The sequence below is a fragment of the Salarias fasciatus genome, chromosome 3, assembly GCF_902148845.1.
Source record: "Salarias fasciatus chromosome 3, fSalaFa1.1, whole genome shotgun sequence".
Lineage (NCBI taxonomy): Eukaryota > Metazoa > Chordata > Actinopteri > Blenniiformes > Blenniidae > Salarias > Salarias fasciatus.
Window position 1 is genome coordinate 15398997 of NC_043747.1, and position 14675 is coordinate 15413671.

Below are 14675 nucleotides of genomic sequence, written 5' to 3' on the forward strand. Positions count from 1 at the left end.
TCCTCCCCTCTCACTGCGCCATGGCTGTCTTTCTCCAACCACGTAACCCAAGGACGTCCATCGCCCCGTGCCATTAAACCACCGACTCACAACTTTCTTCACAACCTTCATTCACAAACCCTGAGTTAAAATGCACGCAGAATCATATATAATTCTAGAAGTTTACAAAAGATTCTGATGAAATCAGTGTTGTATTAATGGTTCAGTTGCTTATATTTACCATGGGATGGAATGATACCGTGTGCTCACCAGCACATAGTGTGACATTGTGAAAAAAAGCTAATAAACATATTGAGGGCCACAGCACAGAAATCAGAATATGACAAAAAAAGAAGATGCAATATAGGAGATGATCTGTCACAACACCAAATCTGCAAAACCTGAGAAAGAGTGCAGCCCAATGAAACGTCTACTAATAAAAGCTGTGGTGAGCCAGCTGAGGAAATGTCTCACACTGGAATAACAGCTACACTTCAATAACAGAGTATGTGATAAAATCCTTAGAATGTGAAAGTTTTAAAACACTTCATGTTGTACCTATTAGCACGACCTGTTTCCAGGATTTTTGCACGTTTCCAGTATTTCCTGAAGTAAAATGTGCAACATGATTATATTTTTTAATCAGATATCTTATCTCTGCATTCTGGGACGAGATCAGCTTCCATACTTGTGTGTAATGTGACATGTAAGTGGGGAGACCTTGAGCCTTTAGCACAGTGGGTGAATGTTTATCTTTATAACCATGACACATCTGTTTGCACACATTCGGTTGCTGCCGTTTCAGAGATTCATAGACTTTCCCTGGATGCTTTCTAGAAAGGAGGACTCTGTCCATGAAACTATCTGGCAGGATTTGTTCTACTGGAACATTGTTTTGCTGGGACACGATGGCTGAGCGCCCTCTAAAAGAAGTATGCTCGGGACGCACCCTTGAGATTAAGTGGATGATGGAAACCGTTGCAGAGGAAAGGTTTGGTTTTTCGGGGGGCTATAAAGATGCAGATGCTGGTGGATTGCAATGAAGACATCATTGGGCGCAGACGGGCCAAGGCACGGTACAGAGAGTGCCAGGAGGGAGAACAGACCTGCCAAGGAGACAAACAAAAACCCGGCCAAGACACAGAGCCACCAAATCAGAGAGACAGAGAGGGACAATGAAATAAAGAGGGAAGGGAAGGGCGAAGAGAAGACAACACATGCCCGAATCCATTTGAGTAACATCTGTATGTGTGTGTGTGTGTGTTGTGTGGTGTGTGTGTGTGTGTGTGTGTGTGTGTGTGTGTGTGTAGCTGAGATCATGCCAACAGTCGGTGGCTGGACACAAATTTGTTTTGTGGGCAAGTCGGTTTCCATCTGTTAATGCCTCTGAGTGTGACACCGTGATCTGTTCACAGGGCAGCTGACCCCCCACTCACCCACCCTCCACCCCCGTTTCTTCTTCTTCTTCATCATCTTCACTGCCCCTCTTTCCATCCCTCCGCCCATCACTCCTCACCTGACAGACTGGCTCAGTCCTGTTTGTCACCTATTCATTTTACAAGGTTCAGTTATTAAAGATTAACTTTAAAATATTGCATTTAACAGAATCTCCCAGTCTATAATCCCCAGCTGGATAATTACAACAAAATGTACAGGATTCATCAACAGTTTGGGTCAAAATTAGTGATTTTTGTCAGTGAATCTGAAACTTTTTTGTTCGATTTTGGAATCCAGTAACCACCAATAATTGATCAGAGAAATTAAGGTGGAGTCTCCAATATTTATTACATTGATTCATGCTATGTAAGCTATAAGGTTTCCATGGTAATCATGATTTTCTGCAGCATGGGAAATCACTGGATCATTTTGTTGATTCTCATCAACTGGGGAGAAAAATGAAACACCAGTAGCCTAATGCCGCTGTTTAATATGAAGCTAACTCGAAGTCCTCTGTTTCTCATCCTTCCCTCTGTTTTCTGCCTCATGTGATCGTGATGCATAAAATCAAGCATGGCTGAAGTTGTTTTGTGCTGTTTTCCCTGAAACAGATGGGGAACATTTGGTGAAAAGGAAAAAAAAAAAAGAAAAAAAGAAAATCCTGCAGTGTTTGCATGACTGATCACTGTTAGTTTTTCGCTTCGGGCCGCTCAATGATATTCTGACTCCAGTGATGCAGGGAAGGGCTACGAAGCGCCGTGGGAGCAACAGAGAAGCGGCAGCAAGTAAAAACTGCTATATTTAATGAAAATAATCCCAGGTACTGACTGTAAAGTTATCCATGTTAATAATAGTGGAGGGATTTGTATGGTCACACAGGGTTTTGCTTGAGTGTTGCACCAAGTCTGAATATTCAATCAGAAAACATGATTTGGCTGCTTAATCAATGAAACAACTCTTGTTCGTCAGCCAGATCCAGCCAAGTAAGACTGCCAGTACTACTTTTAAGTTAATACGATTTATTACTGCCGGTTCAGATGTTGTCTACCCAAGTGGAGGGTTTTTATGAGAGCCGTAAATATGGGGTGGAGCGGCGCAACTACATCTGCTTCATTCTGATGGTGAACTGCAATAAACAGAGGACTCGGTGTAAAGAGGGTTAAATCCCATGGCGGGAGTGGAGGATGGAAATGGATCAAGAAGTGTATGTGGGCGTCCCATGTTCAACCAGTGTTTTAACAAGCATAGGTGAATAAAGTTAAGTGAGTGTACTAAACTAGATAAATATATAATACGAGTAAATTTCTTACTTATTGTACCTTTAAACTTGGTGGTACAAAGGAACTGGGCAGTCCCCATAAAATGAAACTGCATTCTGAGACTTTAAATAGTTTCAAAATACTGTTGTGATGAAGAAAACAAAATTCAATAACTGCCGGTGTGGCATGAACAATCTAAGCAGTATTATGGCACAACTTGTAGAACATCATTTTTTTCAGAAACTGGGGCTGATACAGAAAAAAATTAAAAAAACATTATGTCATACAAAAAGAGTGATTGTTAAAACAATCTAGCCTATCAGAACAATGAAAATGATTCCTCACGGTAACTAGCTGCTTCATATATTATTCATGCACGGTTATCTGTCATCCTTCCTTTCTGCTTTTGCTGTGAGACGGGAGGGGTGGCTGTGTTCATAGAGGACGACGACAGAAAATCTGCTTAGATCAGAGAGAACAGGTGCAAAAGGCAAAATATAGTCAGTATGTGGAGAGCGGAAAGCCCGGAGCCAACTCATAAAGATGAGGGAAAGCAACAAAACAATTTTAGGATGTAAAAAAATAAAAAGGACTGGTAAGGTAAAACAATGAAGGAGTATGCACGCTTTATCTCTTTCAAGCATCTGTGCTCTACAGAGGAAAAAAAAACAGACAAAGCTGCACAACATATAGGTCTGGATTTGTCATCTCGACATCAGCAATTGGATGGAAGGAGCTGAGGGCACTAATGCATTATGGCTTCATATTTCAACCCACATCCTGCCCCGACTTTGGTGTCACAGATAAATACACCCAATAAAGACAGAAAACACACACGGCGCATTCATAAAAGCACAAATGGAGCCGCATCGCGGCCGACGCAAGAGGTTGGAGAGTGAATGTTTGTCATTTGCCCGGACGGGCTTGTGTCTGTGGCTTGCTCGGGGTGCCGGGTTGTGCTGCGTCTGCGTGTTATCCCCACACTCACCTCTAAATCTCTGGATACGGCCGCAGATTAGATGCTGGTGAATTACAGCTCGGCGGTGCTGCGCCGTCCCAAGTAATGCAATATTATGCAGCCCCTTTGTGTCAGTCAGCGCCTATTATGTGGCATCAGCCTCAGATAAATTGACCTCAAATTGGGATTCATATGGAGGCTTTTATTCTGTAGGGGGGGGCCTTAATGAACACATAGCGCAGGTATCCGCGACTGGGTCCTCATCGGATCTTGTAAATAAATTTCTGAGAGGCAGCAGGTGTGACGGGAAAGCAATGCTAAGCATGTCGGATTTCAGTGCGATGCTTCTGCGGACTTAATCATGTCATCGACAGCATTTCAAGTTGTACTGACCTAATTCAGTCACCACCAGCTGATGAACACCTGGAGGATTTAAGCCTGATGTTGCTTCTTAAGAAAAAAATCAGCTCTTCTTATCATTTCAGGTATAAATGTGACATATCTCACGAGAAATTAATTTCAGTCATCGAGCAGTTACCCAGTTAGTGTAAATGTTTTGCTTCAACTCAACACAATTGTCTAAAGAAAAGCTATGATTGGATGAAAGCTGATTTGAGACATTTCTAAGGATCGAATGGAGACGTTGAATGTTTACTAATGTGATTTGAACCCTTCATTGAGCAGCCATGAATGAATGGGAAAGGGCAGAGCGGACACTGTACATGACGGGACGTGGGAACTCAGTGATCGAGCTCCTTGAGTACAAAAGCCAAATACCAAAAACAGAAAATGACTAACACATGTTAACCCCCTCACAGAACAATTCTCATTCAGAGTGACAATACTTTTTTTTTTCATTGATTAAATATCAAATTTGGTTTTTACTCAGCTACAATGACCTCTGATGTTGGTAGAAGGAATTTGGATAGCTCACCTTTAAAGATGGGTTTAATGACTACAGTTGGGAACAAAGATGACCCTGAATTGAACGGACTTGAGTATTTTTTTTCTACTCACAATTCAAGTGCTTCGCATAACTCCTGTTTATCTCACACCCATGAAAATAGAATTCTGAATGAAAAGCAAATAATTACTATCAAGATTCCTTATTTTTGTAACTTTTGTAATTAAAAAACAACATTGATGTGAGAAAAAGAAATATTTTCCTCATGGAGTGTATCTACTCACACAAGTTCTGAGTTTATTCATGAGCAAAGCTCAGGGGACCGAATAATGAAGTTTATGTTTTTGCAGATGATGTTGTCTTTTTAATTCCATCACACTAGACTTCCAAGCACACACTGAGACAGTTCACAGTGAAGTGTAGAGGAGTACTGAGGGGCGAACCCTCCCCAGGTGGAGGACTCCATGTACCTCGGGGTACATCAGTGATAGCAGTAATGCTGTCACCGTACTGGATTGTTGTGTTGATGTATTGTTGTGTTGTAAAGCAAAGCCCTCTGATTACTTCTCGGTCTATATCCCCGCCCTCACCAATGGTCCAGATCTTTGGATCATTACTCTTGGTGATTGAGTGAGGACCTCAACCGTCCGCGAGAGACTCAAAGTCGAGATGCTGTGCCTCCAAAGTGAGTGGATCCACTTGAAGCCGCCACTCGATTAGTGTGTTTTAAGAGGCTATCAGGCATGTGCAAACTCGTGGAGGTCTATAATTCCCCGCAGTGAATATATCTACATCTGGGTTCCTCTTAGTGGAGCTGAAAGAAGTTTCAGGGGGCCAAGTACGTCTCGGCTGCTTTGCCTTTCTGTGCCACTGTCTGGACCAAGTGAGAAGGGACATACTGTAGATTGATCTATGGACACTTCGCAGCAAGGCAGCATTTATCTGCTTGCACATTGTTCAGTTCTGAAATGTAGAAGTTGCTAACAGAACCAGGCTACTGTACATCAAGCCCTTTATATGGTTTAATACTTAATCTAATGGAGCAGCAGCCTTGATCTGTTCCCAGCTCATATTGACTGAATGAGGGTGTCTATAAAAATGTACTTGTTAAATTATAAATGAAATATTAATATGACACTCTGAGATCAGACCAAACCTTATTTTAAGAGCAACACAGAAAACCTTCAAATTTAAGTGCCCCTTTCCTGCCTTACTCCACATCTGAGCAGCAGTATAAAGATGAATGAAAATACAGTATCAGACGTTTTCCCCTCCACTAGAAAAACTTCACATGCAGCACCTTGTGTCTCCAGTGCCTCGGTGGATATGTTCTCTTGTAAAACACACGATTAAGAACAAAGGGCTTGAGATACCTAAAGAATCAAGCCAATTAAAGCAGGAACCCAGAAGATCCTTACAACAAACCTCCTTTTATTCCAAAATGAAAGTTCAGACGCCTCTCTGGCAATCTCTGAAACAATACACAGATCAAGGAACATCCCTCTCCTCTCATCTGCTGTGTGTGTGTGTGTGTGTGTGTGTGTGTGTGTGATTGTCCAGATGGGTACTTACTACAGTTATAGGAACCTAAATGTGTTCACTTGCTTACATTATGGGTACAAAATAGCAAGTCCACAGAAGAAATAGCACTTTTGTTTTTGTTCGGTGGGGGGTGGTTAAAATAAATTTCCATTAAATTAAATTTAGGTTAAGGGTAGGATTCAGCAAGTGTGAGTATTGGTCGATGAGGAGGTCAAAAGGAAATGAATGTATACAGACGCCGTGAAGTATATTGGGGTATAACTGCGTACTTGTTTTACTCAGGTATGAACATTTCAGAGACGGCTGGCTCAGCATTACGTCACTATGTAGCCCAATTGTTGCTCATTACATGTAATTAAGTATAAAGATGTGGTTTCAGGGCTGAGGTTACACTAAGGTTACTGCTAAGGTTTGAGCATGGGCCAGCAAACTGCATAATGTCTAATTAATAGAAACAGTGTGTGAGAGAGAGACTGGAAAACTAATGGTTAGTTATGATTAATAGATCTGCTGTGAATATATGAAGATTATGATGGTTAATGTGAGGAAAGCAGATGTTATATAAGCAGCATCTATGCTTCAGTTTTACATGTAATTAAGGGTTAAGATGTGGTTTTGGGGTTTAAGTTAAAATAGGAGAAAGTGGGTTCTGGGTTGAGGAAATGTATCGTCTCACACATCCTGTACAAACATGTGCATGTTACATCATACGTCCGTTAGCATGAGGTTCCTCCGTCACTGTAACCACAACGCGTCTCTTTGTATGTCTCCTCTGCAGGAACAACCATGAATATTCATGTGTTCACAAAGTCCAGATCAATAAGCAGAGGTTAAAACCGGCGCGGCTCGTTGGAGTTTCACAGAGGGGACAGGATGCGACGGGGAAGGAAAACATCAGGCGACCGAGATTTGAAATAAATATGAAAGAGACGCAAGGAGACAAGAGGAGACGCTGACATTATGTCCTGAGACAGAAATATGCTGATGAGGAGAGGAAGACATGAGAGGAAATGAAGGGGGATGAAAAAAGAAAAGAGAAAGACGAGGAGGGGGGGGGGGGAAGCTGACAAGGGACGGAGAATTACAGCCACTCAAACCGACAGACTGGAAGAGGAAGAGAAGCCCAGCAGCTCTAAATACTTAAAGAGCCACAGCGGGCCTGGAGAAGACAGAGGGAGGAGGCAGAACTGACCCGTCGTGTTGTGGAGATCCAACACGCAGTGGAGCAAAGCGGACAATCTCTCTGCAGCACGGGACTCCACCGTGTCCTCGCCTTTCCCTTCTATTCATTAGAAGATTTTTTTTTTTTCTTCACTACCTTTCAGGGCTGCAGAAGAAGTGGGCCATGCACTAAATGGACAGTAAAACTTTATTTTTTTCATGTCACATCAGGACAGCGCTGCGCGGATGCGTCTGTGCAAAATAAAGGCTTTATTTTTAAGGTTTAATTACAGCTTTTCTTGGATGATTAAGAACGTGAGGCGAGGCTCAGTCATGTCGTTTATCACCACAGTATTATGTGACGTGTTTTTATATTAACAAAGCCAGAGCAGATAAAAGTAGGAAGGGGCTTCAGGTAGCTCGGCTGACGGCGGCCCGGTCTCTGTTAAGCTGTAAACCTTCGCATTAGTGTTGAAGGGAGTTTCTCAAGGACGGCCCACAAGCACTCTGATGCGAGGAAAGAGGCCGTTTGTTTCCTCACTCGGTTCTTCAGACACCGGAGCCAAGAATATTATCTTTTCCTGACACTGACCGAGTCTTCCGAGTTCAGAGCAATTTCCACTTTACAGCACACCATATAACTGGAAGACAACATAAGGGGGACATATAGCATCACGCAGTATCTCACAGTGTCAGAGATTACGGGTTTGAATCTTTTCCCCAGGACCACATAAGAACCGTGCACTTCATTACATAATAATCAAAACATTTACAACATGATAAATGGAAGGAGTCGCTACTAAAATCAATAAGAAGAAAGTTTTAAAAAGGACAATCTAGTAAATGATGCTATTTTGGCAAGTTCTATAACTGGTTTTGAATCAAATGAACTTCTAATATTGATGTGATCTTGTTTTAATTGCCATGTAAAGATTGTAAAGTGTAATTAACAGTCGGTGAGGGCCAAGAGTGATTAGAAAAAAAAGAAAAAAGGTGCAGTAAAAGAGAGAGAAATTAAGGTGTGCACACTGGGGAAATCCAGCCCAGGCACAGTTACAGACTGTGCGCTCACTTTTAGTAACAGGCAGTTTGGCTGGACAGCAAACACACACACACACACACACACACACATCCAGACACCGTAAGATCTAATTAAAAACGCAGTAGCAATTGTTCACAGAGGAGTTCCCATCAAAGCCTGGTTCACTGGTGATATATTCACCAGAGCTACTAAAAATGAAACAGCATAAAAAAAAGAAACTTTAATTTTTGGGGGGAAAATTAAGCAAATTTAAATGCAACACATCACAGCAAACCAATTTCTGAGCGTGTCTGTATTAAGGATTCTCAATTCCCATGCTTAAAAGCCCGCGCTTGTTGCTTTAAACCGCTCTCGGTGTCGTTGGGAAGTGGGGTGCGACCTCTCGACGGGAGACGCACTTGAAAGAGAGCAGAAGGCGACTCTGGAGGGCCGAAAACCCAACCGGCGGCGCGTCGGCCAGAGAGCCACTACAGCTGTACAACAGGCAGAGCCCAGCGTTTGGACGCAGACGGCAGAAAAACCCCACTAAACCGTCGGAGCGCCAGAGCCCTGCGAGCTGGCGCCCGGGCTTGGCAGGCCGGCGCCGGCGAGCCCAGCAACGGGCTGGCAGGCGCGGCGGCTGCAGAGGGAAGCTGTTGTGCGATATCACAGTGAAACAGATTGAGATTAGCCTGCCATGATCCACACAGGAGGAAAGAGGGATGGGAGAGGGGAGCGGAGAGACCGGGCAGCTTCTATATAATTTGGGAGGGGGTGACAGATCTTTGTTTCTCCTTTTCTTTCCGCTTCCTCTACTCACACTTTGGTTACATCCCAATTTTGCTATAATATTGAACTGATCGGCTGTCATCCAGTGCGCGAACACAAAACTCATAATTTTATCACTTCTTTATCTCCCGTCGTTGTCCGTCTCCAGTTTGGCCTCGGGCTCAGCGTAATCTCACCTCTGCGCCTCCCAGTCAACCCTCAGGGTAAATTATCCCTCATTAGAAACATAGAAGCCTTTCCCTGCCGCTTGGCGCGTCTTCATCTTCTAATCCCAACAATTATGACATCTCCCGGTGCGAAACCTCTTCCTCCGTTACTTTGATACTATAGGAGGCGCTTTAGCGTCCTGCAGCCAGCCTGGCACACGAAAAGAGACCGCTGGAGTGGCCTTTGATGGTATTAGCCGCAGAGAGTTTCTCTGTATGATGAAACATCCCCGCAGCATGACATTCTATGTGTCTTCTATAAACGGCCCCGTGCTGTACGAGGAGCTCCATGTTGAGGTTTTGACAGCGGGGATTTGCTAAATTGGATTAGCCATTATCGCCAGGGATTACAAATCTGATGGCAGCAGCCGCGGGGACGGGCCTCTCGCTATATATGTGGTGATTGACAAGACTGATCGCCTCAATTATAACGGAGCCCAGCGCTGAGTGGGCGGAGTCCCGAGGCGTGGAAGCATCGGCTGATTGGCAGGATTATTACCGCTTCAAGATGTATGGATGAAGCTTCGATTGTGCGTTGAGTCGGAAAAGCTAATTACGTTGGGTGTTGCTGTTTGGGAATCCTGCTGGAGGAGGTTGGTTTAATAAATGAGCTGTGAGACTTCTTCATATAAAAAAAAACATGAAATGGTTTATTGGTTAATTGTGATTTGCATGTAATTCAAGATTTCAGGGTCTCGAAAAACTGCTGATAAGTACTTTTAATGGATGATCATTTTGGAATGTATTGTCAGAATAAAGTTCTTTCATTCAATTATATCCCAGCTCATCCCGCAAATGCACATTTCACTGTTTCATGGGAATCTGTGAAGGAATAGTTTTTTTGTCCAAAGGATTCACCCCCTCACGCTTTCACTGGTCAATGCCTGCGAGATAAGGCGACAGGAAAACAAGTGTATTTTTATGGGGAAACCACCGGATGAAAGTCGCTCCGGTCTGAGACAGCACCGTGAAAATTAATGGGCGATCGCTCATTTCATTGAGTCATCTGAGTGTCATCCGAGCCAGGGGGCGCCGGGAGGACAGGGGGTTGCTGGACGAGGAGATAGGCGCCGCCCGGCAGTTGAAGGGGTAATAAAGCGGAGGCGGTGCGGGTGACCCCCGTCAATCTGCTGCTTGTTAGAGACAAATGATTGCTGGGGTGGGTCACTCTGTCAACCTCTGTTGACTTTTGTGAACCTGAAGTTATTTACTGAGCCGTGTGTCTGCGTGATAGTGTCTATAGAAATGTATGTTTTTATCATGCAACAGGCAGGAAGAGTCTGTATATCATTTCGTGTGTGTGTGTGTGTGTGTGTGTGTGTGTTACAGGAGGAGGAAGGGGATGACCGGACTCCTAAATCATGCAGCTCTGGCTTGTCACGGCACGGCGTGTTTTTGTGGAGCGTGCGCTTGCTCTTCCGTGGCCCGGTGGAATAAATAGCACTAATATCCCCCCCCCCCGTCCCGAGCATGTCACCTTCATTCGCGCACTCAGCACTCTCACTTTGCGGCATAATCCAGAAACACGTACGTACAGCGTCTTTAACCTTTATTAAGAGGTTTAACGGCACGAGAGAGGATGAGTCACGTTAATAAATCACACTCATCATAGTCTATTAAAAGTCAACAGAGATAGAAAAAAAAATAGCAAAGAACTCTACAGGAATTCAATATTAATCAAATCAGAAGGAGGCGAGTCTGTTCTCGCAGCTAGTCGATAAAAATTCATCACTTTAGCAACAATTTCCCCTCAGGGCCAGCTAAAAAGTTCACTTAACACATTTCTGTTTCAGTTGCAGAAACGTGACGAGCGGCAGGAAAAAAAAAAAAAAATCAGCAGGAAAATCCCCTTTTAGCTTCACGGAGCATCGTTCACGAGTCTCAAACAGCTGTACCGCTGTATCGTGGCTAAACGTTTTTGTTTGGATTCTCTCATTTCTTCCTAAAAAAGCTGTGTTTGCTTATCAAAATATAGGTAAATTGTATGAGATAGTTAACGTATTCATTCATTCACCAAGCAACAATGTAAATTATGATTTTATTTGTTGGAAGTTATTCCATTTATTCCATTCAGTAAGTTATGTTGCTGGCCATTGCTTTTTGTATGGTGAAAGTTACCAACATGCTCAGATATGCTGCTCATCCTACAGATTTGAATATTAAGAGGTTAATCAATCAATAAACAATCGACCAGACATGTTTTCCTGGACACTTCCCCAGATCTGCCTTAGATTAAACGATTTTCTTCTTTTTCTTTTTTTTACCACACCGTGGGCTGGGATCTATTCTTCTCAAGCGTCCTCGTAGTTTTTCAAAGATTCTTTATTCAACTTCATTGCGGTTTAATGAGGACGTTTGTCAGTATCGGGAACTAATAATTACCACAGCTGATTAAATGAAGTGCTGACTTCTGACTTTCTCTTTTTGATCTTATTCTCTTTGAAACATCAGCATGAATCCCGATTGATGTACGATCGGTGTCCAGCAGTCCTGCGCACACGCCAATGTAGGGACATGAGAAAAGATAAAACTTGCGTGAGCCCTTAGTTATTGTGGTAAAGGTTTACTGAAGTGGATGAATGAGGCTTATTTTCTCATAAGTTGCTTCACAACAAGAGCGTTGGTGAAAGCTTAGCTAGCAGGAAACGAAACTAGACAACGGCAAAAAAAAAAAAAAACTTCAAAATGATGAAAGCTCAGTCTTTCAGTTCGGTTCCCTTCCTCATGTCTGATTGCTGATGTCTTTCACCTGTGTCTGATGGAGTGACCGTCGTCACCTGTGCCTTTGGTATAAATTGGGCCATTCTGGTCTCTTCTGGTCGTCAGTCTGTCTGTGTTAGTCTGTGTTCCAGTGTCTCTCTTTGAATTCTTTTTTCAAAGCTGCTTCAGTCTCACGTTTCTTCATTGACATGCGGGAGAAAAGTCAAAATTGCTTTGAGTGCTGGAGGCTGAATGCTGTGTATCACCGTGTGAACACGTGTTGAGTTTCAATGCTGATCAGAAGCTTATGAAGGGAGATAAGCAGAAATGATTTTGTTGTTTGTTTTTATGCCTGAGAGAGCAGCAGAAAACTAGTGATGACAAAGTGGAAAAAAACCAAGAAAAGCTGCTGTCTATGCATGTAAAGGAAATGTTTGTTGAACAACCTGGATTGATACATCATTGATAATCTACATCAAATCAATCAATGAGAAGGCGGTGATGTCGGGTTGAAACTTTCTCCCACGTCTTAAATACAGAACCTACACTTCATGCGCCGTGATCTGATGTATAACGGAAAGAAAACTCTGCCGTATCAACGGCGTTGCACACGTCCTCGTTTATCAACCCGGCACGCCTGTAGCCTCAAACAAGCCGTTGTTCATTCCTCGAACATCCTACAGCTCTCCAGAAATAATCCATTTCTAAAGAGTGTTCAGGGAGAGAAAAGATAGAGGGCGTGTGTCACGAGGGTTTAGCTCTCATGAAGTATTGATCGCCGTTTTTCATCTGGTTTTTCCCTAAGCTCTCGTACACCTTCTCAGAGAGAAGGAAAAGGAGGAGGATCTGTGGTACAGTGCCACGACTGAAACACACAAACACACACACACACACACACACACACTTCGACCAGCTGTTGGAGCGCTTTAGCTGAACGTATGCCTGACAAACGCTCAGAATCCGACTGTGAACGTACACACCATTCACTGGAACGTGGCGGAAATTATGCACATACACAAACACAAGTACAAATAAAGCAGGAGGCGCAGGCAGATGCCCCACGGCGAGGGACCGGCGCCATAAATATTCATACACTCCCGTGATTGCAGGAATGTAAATAAGTCAACAGTCGTGAAATTGGCGGCATCTGGTCACTCTGGCGAAAGAAGAGAAGTCGGAGATGAAGACGGGAGGAAAGGGGAGGGCAGGAGGTGGGGTTAAGAGGACTAGGTTGAAAGAGAGGAGAAGGCTGAAGGGTGGGGGGTCTGATCGGCCAGATTATTTTCCACTTTCAGCATAATGGCTCTCGCACGGATTCACGCGCAATTACTTAATGATAAATATCCTGGAGAGCCCACTCGTTTGGCATTCTTCGGCTGGAGAGCAGCAGCTGGAGGAGAGAGGAACATCTGTTTTACATGAGAAGAGCTAACGCCTCTCAGGGTGCCGCAGGATCACAGGTTGATGCCGCTTGGAAGTCGGCGGCGGTGCGCTGTGAAGCCAGAGAGCAATTTGCTGCTGTAACCAGGCTCTACCACGGCTTTTAAAACTGCTGAGATCAGCAGTGTTTTGTTTTTTGTTTTTTTTAATCTATAGCTCCTCCAATGATGGACGTGAATGTTGAAGCTTCTGTTTAACTGAATGAATCGTGAAACTTCCACTATGTCTTGATTTGTTGTTTAAGGTCTTATACTTTCGTACTTTAAATAAATTTTGGTGGTCTATCTTCGTCAGCTAAACTGGCTGCATGGCTGCAAGGTTTGAACACAGTTCGGGTGCTGTTGGGTGGCGGAAGGGAAGGGGGTTTGAATATTTTGAGGGGAAAAAAAAAAAATTAAAATATAAATTACCGTGAGAGTATTTGCCGTTATCTGTAGAAGATGGCTTTTTGCTCGCGCTGAGCTGAGCCAAACTCGCCCGTGCAGCCTTGACCAGGCTATGCATGCATAAGTAACCGCGGTGCTGATACTGTGCTGGGAGGCAGACGGGAACTCGTGCAATCTGCGCCGGAGCACTTATCATCTGTGTTCAGTATGTGAAGTCTGAAACCTAATGCGGCACACCGCCTGCAGAAAACTCTTGCTCCGACTGTGCAGTGTTTGTTTAATCTTTTTTTTTTATGTCGATATTTTTAAAGGGGGCGGCACCGTTGGTACAGTTTTTTTTGTGCTGCCTCAGGTGCTTTGATTTGTACAGTCCAATTACATGCAAGTGTGGTGCACGATTCTGAATCGGCATGAAAAAATTAAAAAGAATGACTGTGTGTAAGTGTTGTGATGGCTTGTGTGTCCTGTCGCAACACTTTTCACCAGAGTCCCACCTTGGTTTACCAATGAATGAATGTCGGATCTTGACTTGACTTTTTAGAGACGGCATGAACTCGCACTGAAAGTTCAGATGTGGTCGGAAGTGTGAAAAAAATTCAATGAGAACCACAAAAAGACAGTTTGAACAGCTGGCATCACCTCATATCAAACATTTTTCAAGTGATAATTATGAATTTATTCCATCTAAATCAAAGTAAACCGACTTTTGATATTTCCTCTCTGGAATAACTGAGGCGCATAAAGGAGAAGAAACAGGAGGACCTCCGTGGAAGGGGATCGGCACAGCTGTCCTTACAGCACATTATAGTCCTGTAGTGCTCCAGCAGAGGTGTGTGTGCATGTGTCCAAGGTCTGTAGTGATTGATGTTCCTTCAGAGGCCTCGGGGCTTTGG